General features: G+C 40.1%; 1 long non-coding RNA gene across 1 annotated transcript; it reads right to left on the reverse strand.

The window, feature by feature from the left end:
• Positions 1-716: 716 nt before the first annotated feature.
• On the reverse strand, positions 717-4,103 carry LOC148782857 (uncharacterized). The gene is made up of 2 exons (XR_016052193.1): positions 3,912-4,103; positions 717-951 (listed from the first exon to the last, which is right to left on the reverse strand). It is a non-coding gene; the product is annotated as an uncharacterized LOC148782857 (long non-coding RNA).
• Between the last annotated feature and the right edge of the window lie 5,514 nt (positions 4,104-9,617).

Below are 9,617 nucleotides of genomic sequence, written 5' to 3' on the forward strand. Positions count from 1 at the left end.
GACTAACCCCCGTGTCGGTCTTGCCATTGTGCCAGTCTAGCTATCTGATTAAACTTCTTCCCTCCATTTCACCTTCACTCATCTGCTTCCTTACATCCCACTCAACTATTGTTTTATTATTATAAAATGTATACTAAGGGTCCTTTGTCAAAGAGACACCGGAAGGCTGTCGAATTGATACGAACCAGATCATGTCATGTCCCTTTTTTCTTCTTTGAGTACACACGCCCGTGTGTGCTCACCCTATGACAAGGTGGGGTCTTCAGACCCACTTGGCTTATAATCTAATGTGTGTGTGTGAATGCAAGAGAAGAAGAAATAGGCCAAAGGAGGTGATTTTGAACCGGTCATAAGTCCGAGGGGCATTCCAACGTGATCTAAGAGGGCACCCACGCAAGTTAGCCCAAGTGCGTCATGAATCAAGGTAAGGTAAGTACCACCTCATACCTTAATTCCTTTGTCACCAACTAGTAATCATGCCCGTGTCCTCTCGACATGATTCACAAGAGAGCGGTCTCATGTCCCGGGTTAATATCGAACTCGAAACCAAGTCATCAGATCACCCTAACCCAAGGGTGAGATCGAGGCATCTAACCACACATTTCCATGCTCACATAAAATATTGGCGTGTCATATACATAATCATATTATCATGCTTATTAGTTTGAGAGACATCATCATGTCGTGTCATACATATAAACCGACCAACAGGCTCATTAGTTCAAAAGACATGATCATACCATTTTTCTAGTTTTTCCACAGTGAACAATGTCCACCTTTAAAGGCGTATCATGAGATTCAAAAATTATATGGACCTGGGACCATATTTATAACAATATAGACTCATTAAAACACAACTTTCATGATTAAATATTGGCCTAAAGTTGCCGAACTATTGGTGATTTTGAGTGAAACTTCTGGCTTTTCACAGCAGCAAATACAAGGTAATATCTGGAGAGAAAATCAGACATAATTTCAAACCACAAATAATTTCATCATACTTCCAAACCGCTTTTGAAATAGACTCATTTATATTTCATTTAAAAGTGGTTTGACTCCATTCTGACATATTTTGGATGGCGAACAGTTCCACACAAAAATATATAACAGTTTTAGAAATTCATTTCACAGTTCTGGCATACTTTTGAAAATGGGTCATAACTTTCAAACCAAAAGGGATATTGGCATGGTGTCTTTTCCATCTTAAATTAGACTCAAATGAGTACTTTCCCACAAATGTTCGTGACCAACATAGGTGTTTTTTATACTCAATTGATCACACAAAACGAAGTCACAGTTCTGGAAAATTCCTATCCTCACAGCAGAATTTTTTTGTGTGATATTCTCATATAAAAATGGGCATAGCTTCCGATCTACAAGAAATTTTATCATGATTCTGAAACTATTTTTAGAATAGACTCATTTATCTTTCATTTAGAAATGGTTTGATCTCATTCTGATACATTTTGGTTATTGAACAATTCCACACAAAAACACATAGAGTTCTTGGAAAATCATTTCATAATTATGACATATTTCAGAAAATGCCTAATAACATTCAAACCAAAATAGGCATTAGTAAGAGGTTTTTTCCATCTTAAAATAGATTCAAAGAGGTACTTTTTCACGAAATTTCATGATCAACAGAGACAATTTCGATGCAATTACACAAATGTGAGTCATAGTACTGGAAAAACAGCACATACAAACAAATTTTCATATTTTCAATCACATCCATTTTCACAATCACATCCATATTCATGCTGGAAATTCCACATTTTGATAAGCTAAGTAACAAAAGTATGGAACATGGGAACTAGATCCACTTACAGCACTAAGTGAATTTCCCAAGTGCTCCACGCAGGCTTCTCTTCAAAGGCCAAGCACCAATGGGTTCAAGCTTAAGGTTATCAATTGGACAGAGGGAGGGCGTGGGTGAGAGAGAGCAAACACTTGGAGGGGTGTGAAGGGGGGTTTTAAATAAGCAAAAGAAGGGGGTGGCAGCATGCAGCTGACATTTGGCACACATGGGACATGCAAGTGCCACGTGGTGCCCATGAAACATGCAAGCAATCATAAGAGAGAGAAAAAGTTCACCTGGACTGTCGTATGCTCGGTAGCATTGCCCTCGACGGCGTGCGCTCGGCAGCAGCGTGCACGGTGGCAACATGCACGACAACGTCATGTACGGCGGCGTTGCGCAAGGCGGCAATGTGCACAGTGGCATCGCGCTCGACGACATGCGAACGATAGCAGCGCGCACAGCGGCAGCGAGCATGGTGGCATCGCGCACGGCGGCAACGCACACGATGGTGTCGCGCAGGGGTGGCAATGCCCACGTCGGCGTCATGCACAGCGGCAACACTCACGGAGGCATCGCGCACTGCAGTGTCGCGCAAAGCAGCAATGCCACGTGCTCGGCAGTATCTGCACACCAGATCACCCGTGCTGACAACTCGCCGGTGCGCCACCATATACCGAAAAAATTCAAGTCCTTACAACATGCGTCTTGTGTGCCATGTGTCTGCTGCTTGCTGCTGCCTCCTCTCTTTTGGTTATAAGTACCCCCCAGTCTCACCCCTCCATGAATTTTTTCTCTCTCTCACCCACGTCCTCCCTCTCTAAACTTAGAGCCTTAAGCTTGAACCCATTGGAGCTTGGACTTTGAAGAGAAGCCTGTGTAGAGCACTTGGGAGTTTCACTTAGTGCTTAGTGATGTAAGTGGATCTATTTTCCATGTTCCATGTTTTTGTTTATTTAGCTTATCAAGTGTGAAATTTCAAGCGTAAATGTGGATTTGATTGTGAATATGGATGTGATTGTGGAAATGGATGTGATTGTGAATATGAAATCTTGTTGGTATGTGCTCTATTTTTTCAGAATTGCAACTCCCATTTGTGTAATTTTTTTAGCATAAAAAATGTTTCATGTAATCATAAAATTTTGTGGGAAAGTACCCCTTTGAATCTATTTTAAGATGGAAAAGACTCTTACCAATACCTCTTTTGGATTGAAAGTTATTGGTCATTTTCTGAAGTATGCCATAATTGTGAGATGAATTTCCAAAATTGTTATGTGTTTTTTTGTGGAACTGTTCACTAGCCAAAATATATCAGAATTGAGTCAAACCACTTCTAAATGAAAGATAAGTGAGTCTGTTCTAAAAGTGGTTTGCAACCATGATAAAATTACTTTTGGATTGGAAATTACGCCTATTTTTCTATGAGAATGTCAAATTGGAAATTTCTGCGTCAAGACAGGAATTTTCCAAACTTGTGACTCCCATTTGTGTGATCGGTTAAGTATTGAAAATATCTCTGTTGATTACTAAATTTTGTTAAAAATTACCCCTTTGAATCTATTTTAAGATGGAAAAGACATCTTGACAATATCTCATTTGGTTAGAAAGTTATGAGCCATTTTCGTAAGTATGTCAGGATTGTGAAATGAATTTCCAGGAACTTTATATGTTTTTGTATGAAACTGTTCACTGACCAAAATATATCATAATTGATTCAAACCACTTCTAAATGAAATATGAATGAGATATTTTAAAAATATTTTTGTAACCATAGTACAATTTTTTATAAATTGAAAGTTATACCCATCATTCTACGAGAATGTCACATTAGAATTCCTGCTGTCACATTGGAATTCCTGCTATAAAAACAGGAACTATACTCAAAGAATACCAAACAGTTTGGTAAGCTTTAAGCCAAAATTTGGAGTCACCCTGGTTAGGTGCCTCGATCTCGCCCCTCCAGATCTGGATGTTCGGGCGGCATGCGTCTCGGGTTTCAGGAGAGACCCGAGATGTTTTCAGATCGCTCTATCGGGAACCTTGTTCGAGAACAAGGTCATGTGTTACTAACCGATGAGGGAGGAATTTAAGGTCGTGACGCGGGACTCACCTCATGTGGGTCCGTGACACGCTCGAGCTTGCTCGCGTGGGTGCCATCTTAGATCACATTGGAAAGCCCCCCTTGGGTTATGGCCGGTTTGGAATCGCCTCCCTTGACCTGTTTTTCCTTTCCTGAAAACAAACACACATTAAAAGTACCGACAAGTGCGGCAAGGTCCCCACCTTGTTGCAGGATGAAATAAAAATGAGAGATGAATTAAAATAAAGATGAAATTAGAAGAGGGAATTTGGATTAAAATGGAATGAAGTGAAGTGAAATAAATAAAATGAAGTAAAATAAAATACAATGGATGGAATAAAATAAAATAAGGTGAGATAATTAAAATAAAATAAATGAATAAAAATAGATTAAGGGATAGTAGGATAAAATAAGTGAAATAAAATAAATAAAATAGAATGGAACAAAGGAAAATAAATTAAAATGAATGAGGTGAGAAAAATGAAATATAATAAATAAGGTAAATAAAATAAAGAACATAAAGATAAATTAAAATGAAATAAGTGGAGTAAATGGAATAAGGTAAGAGAATAAATTAAAATAAAAGATAAAATAAATGAAATGAATAAAATAAAATGGGGTGATAGAAATAATATCAGAAGAGATAAATTGAATAAAATAAAATAAAGTAAATAAAAATGAATGAAGATAAAATGAATGAATAAAATAAAATAAAATAAAAATAAATGAAGTAATTGGATAAAGTGCATTCAGGTATAATGGTGACATGAGGGAAGGTAAAGTATTAGAATAATAACATTAAAAAAGAAAGTATTATTTTGGTTAAGAGAGAGAAAATGTGAAGTTATACGTGGACGTGAGGGAAAGAATTGGTTATGGGTTGAAAGAATTATAATAATAATAATAATAATAAAGAGCAATTCCTTTAAAAGGGAAGGAGGGAGGAGTTGACACTTGGTCGGAAGAAAGTAAAGTGAAGAGAAGGGGGCTGCTTGACATGTGGAAGCGGGGAAGAAAGGGTTGAATATTGAGTTCTTTAATGGAGGGCATAACCTATTAAAAAAATAATAATTTTTTGGTAAGATATCGGAGAGGATAAGATAAAATAATAATAATAAAAAGTACGATTTGTTGACGACAGAGTTGGGGTATTCGGTTTCTAAAGTTTGATGAGACAGCTTTCTATTGGTTTTACGTGAATAGGAAGGAGAGATATATGGCTTGTGTGTTAATTTTTTTTAATTTAAGACAAGAGAGAGAGTTTGACTGAAATGGGGTAATGAGGGGAAAACGACAAACAAGGGAATGGAAAAAGGCGCAGGGAGAAGGGGGCACGACCCTTTGTGGGTTTTTAGAGCGAGAGAAGGAAGTTGCAGAGTACTGATAAATGGGAGTTGTGTCTCGAATTACCCACTGGCGGAAGGAAAGAAAGCGTGAGAAGAGGTCGGTTTGCAACAATGGGTGATAGGCGCTGATGGTGAGGTTGTGAGAAGAGGTAGGAAGATGGAAATTGGTCTGTGGCTGGTTTTAGAGAGAGTACAATGGCAGAGATTGAGAGAGGGGAAGCTGAGAGACAGATTGGGGATTTTTCAGAGAGAAAGTGGGTTACGGCAGCATGGAAGAAGGAGTGACGAAGTGGTGATGGTTGCAGGCTGAGACGAGAGAAGAGAGTGGCTGGAAGAGAAAGGCGGAGGTGGCTGTTGTGCAGTAATGAAGAAAATGGGAGCAGTCGGGTGGTGGCAGTCGGTCGTTACTTGGTGTGGGAGAGCAGAGAGCGAGTAGGAGGCGGCGACTCAGGTCGCCACTTGATTCCAATGGTGAGAAGGGTTGGAGTTGGTGGCTAGAAGAGGAGAAGAACAGGGTGACGAGAAGAAGAGGATAGGGTGGTTGATGTAGCTAATGGTGATTTGAAGAAGGTGGATGGTAGAATGATGGCTGCTGTTGTGGTCGCAACAGGTGATCGAGAGAGACGGGGGTGCGAGAGTTTGCACAGGGTGGAAGAAGGTGAACGGCTGCGATAGGTGGTAGAGTAGCAGATGATTACGTTTTGGGAGGTCTGTTGATCTAAATTACTTGAACCCACTAGCTCAATTGGGTTGATGTTGAATTTGGCGGATATTTCTGAGAGTTTTATATTAGAGGGGAGGAGATAAGAGAAGGGAATTGCAGGAGCTTGATGAATTGCAGGCTCTATGACTGATTTGGAGAAGGCCATGAAAAAGAGAAGTGAGAAAAAGAGAAGGAATTGCAGAGTATGGGGCCATGTCGATTCCATTTTGTGTAGCTTTTTGAGGAAATAGAACATGCAAAAAAAAAAAAAGGCGTGGAGGAAAGAGAAGGGAAGAGGACATTTGGGTTGATGTTGAATTTGACGGATATTTCTGAGAGTTTTATATTAAAGGGGAGGAGATAAGAGAAGGAAATTGCAGGAGCTTGATGAATTGCAGGGCTCTCTGACTGAAAAGAGAAGGAATTGCAGAGAATGGAGGCCATGTCGATTCCATTTTGTGTAGCTTTTTGACGAAAAAAAAAAAAGGGCGTGGAGGAAAGAGAAGGGAGGAGGACATTGGATCGTACACGGGAAGGTGGAAGGCGAGCGCACAGCCGGCGCTAGGAAGAGGGAAGGGGAGCGCACAGCCGGCGCAAAGAAGAGGGAAAGGGAGTTTCATTGCGGCGCTAGGTATGAAATCGCACAAACGGCGCTAGGTAGAAAATCGCTCGGCGCTAGGAAGAAAATTGCTCGGCGCTAAGTTACGAAGATTTGGGGAATAGTGGTCGTGCAGGACCATACGTGAGAGAGAAAAAGGAGACTCGAGGGTACACCGGACGTGCAGGACCACAGAACGCGAGAGAAAAAAAAAAGGGGACTCGAGGGTACACCAAAAGTGGTAACGTGAAGAATCACATAAAAAGAAGATAAGAGGAGTTAGACATGAGGGTCTACCAGAAAAAGATAGAGGGGATAGACTGGAGGGTGCACGAGAAGCAAGTGAACTAGTAGGGGACAAAAAAAAAATGAAAAAAAAGTGGAATTGTGGTCTTGCTAGACCACAAGGAAGGAGAGGAAAAAGTTGTGGTTGTGAGAAACCACAGGAAAAGGGGAAGAGAATGGTTGTGGTCATGCAGGACCACAAAGATAAAAACTGAGAGAAGAAAAAAATAAGTTAAAACTCAACCGGCGTCATGAATGAAAGGAGAGGAGAGAGAAAATCCAATCGGCACTAGAAATGAAAAGAGACGAGAGAGAAAACTCCACCCGGTATTGGGAATGAAAGAAGAGCAGAGAAAAAATCCCACCCAGGGTTGAGAATGCAAGAAGAGAGAAAAAAAAGAGATAGAGATGAGAAGAGAGAGAAAAGAAGAGAGAAAAAAGGAGATAGAGAGGAGAAGAGAGAAACGAGAGATACAGAGGAGAAGAGAGAGAAAGAAATAGGGATGAGAAGAGAGAGAGAAAGATATAGAGATGAGAAGAGAAGAGAAGAGAGATAGATGAGAAGAGAGAGAAAAGAAGAGAAAGAAAGAGATGAGAGAGAAAAGAGGAGAGAAAATTACTTTACCCAAAGGTATCGGCTTTTTTTTCTCTCTCCTCTCTCTCTCCGAGACCTACCCAAGAACTTAAGCAAGAATGAAAATTTTATTGAATCAATGAAAATGAACTAAAGGTATTTTACAATTTAGCTTTGCATGTTTATACAGAATTGGGTTAAAACATAGGTGTACGCCCAAAAACTACCTCAATTGAGGATAATTATAATTATTTTAATATAAATAACATTTAAAAAGTATAGTGTAAAATGATTGTTTTGCCTCTGCCTAACAATTTATGGAATTTCAGAACAGTCATTGTTATTGCCCTAGAACTTGTGTGATCTTTCATGACTGATTCGACGTTGCTCTTATGTCCGTTTGATCGAAAGATGATCGTTTTCTTGTAAGGCTCGGCATGTCGATCATTTTGATACCAACTTCGAGCCACGGATCGTGGTTTTGAGCCACGATCGCGAGACTTGAAATTTGCTTGAATCTTGAAAAATTTTGATCCATAGTGTGCTCGTTCCTTAATGTTTTTCTGTGATTTCTTCATCGTAGTGCATTAAGCATGTCGTCACGATCACGTGGCAACAAATGGAACGCGATTTGAAGCCCGAACGAAGATTTCACATCTTTTGGGTTTTGGTCAGATTCTAGAATCTGACGGTCGAAATTTTAGTCACTTCGTTGGCTTCGTGCATGAAATCTAATCATCCATCATATACGGGGTTTGGACCAATGATAGCCCTGGACCATATGCAGACGATGGAATTAGTTTCGCATCGATCCGTTGCCCGAGCGTCGTGATTTGGTCCATCAAGCGAGGTGTGTCGCTGCTGATTTTTCTGCAACTTCTTCATAGATCGACAACTTCTCTATAGCTTTTCTCCCTGGTCGGACATCGCCTCGGAGCGTACCACATATCGAAACGCTCGTCTCGACCAAACGAACACGCTCACAAAATTTGAGAGCGATCCGGCATGAAACAAGTGGGATATAGACTCTGACACTGATTGCCCATGACTGTAAAAACATCCACCTTTAAAGGTGTTTAAGTGCAGAGTGGCCACACATGAATAGTACGTGGCCTACCCCTTTTTGGTATTTTACACATAATTTTGTCCTAGAGTGCTCGATTAAGTCGAAACTTAACCCATGGGGGTTTTCGACCATGTCGGATCCAATGGAGGTGATCCCACAGCTGTTTGACGTACCAAAAGTATATATCTAGTTACATGGTCCATTTCAGGGTGCTAGAGACCGATTTTGCTGAAATTGTTTTTTGTTTTCACTACCTTAGACATGTTTGATCGTGATGAAACTTGGCATGTGGTCTTTTGAAGTGCTGATGAAGATATTGACCAATTCTGGGGCCATTATGAGACTATCGGGAATTTCTACTGTTTTGTAGGCGTTATTGACCTGCTTCCTATCAGGGACCAAGGTGCTGAAAAATATGTTCAAACGCACCCCCATCACGAAATTTGTGTTTTCATGAGCCGATGATTGTTATGAAAGTGGTATTGGGTCTAAACGACTTCTGAATTTCATGTTACGCCCCTAAAAGTGGACTGTATTCACTATGGAATACCATAAAAATAACCTGATAATGCCTTTTGAGCTAATGAGCTCGATGATATGTGTGCCTAAATTGTGAAAATGCATGCTCTGTTATGAAATAAATGCATGCCCTATTATGAAGTGATGAATATGCATGTTTGTCGTAAGACATGCCTCTAAATTAAGGAATGTATGTGGTTGTAATAAGATATGCCTCTAATATGATATATGTGCATGGTTGTAATAAGACATGCCTCTAATGTGATATATGTGCATGGTTGTAATAAGACATGCCTCTAATGTGATAAATGTGCATAGTTGTAATAAGACATGCCCTTAATATGATGGTGTCAGCAGCTGTGATCATTCCCTAACTTCCATGATAAGAAGGGAATTAGGATGTGATGGAAATTGGGTGGGTCGCGCCTCCCAAAATCTATGTGAGCACTATGTATTGGGTCATCCTTTGGTAGTATAACGCTCTCTTGCCAGAAGGGTATAAGGAGAAGGTCGTGTCTTGCAAGGCCACCACATATCAAAAGCCTCAAAGCACGTTGGGGATTGCATGTGTGTGTGTGAAGGTATTACGAAATAGGTCATCCATTTGTCATTGTTTTCCTTCCTCAGCGATGGTAGAAGTCTTAA

Source organism: Amborella trichopoda, chromosome 3, assembly GCF_054954075.1.
Source record: "Amborella trichopoda isolate Santa Cruz 75 chromosome 3, AtrichopodaSantaCruz75HAP2 v2.0, whole genome shotgun sequence".
Classification (NCBI taxonomy): domain Eukaryota; kingdom Viridiplantae; phylum Streptophyta; class Magnoliopsida; order Amborellales; family Amborellaceae; genus Amborella; species Amborella trichopoda.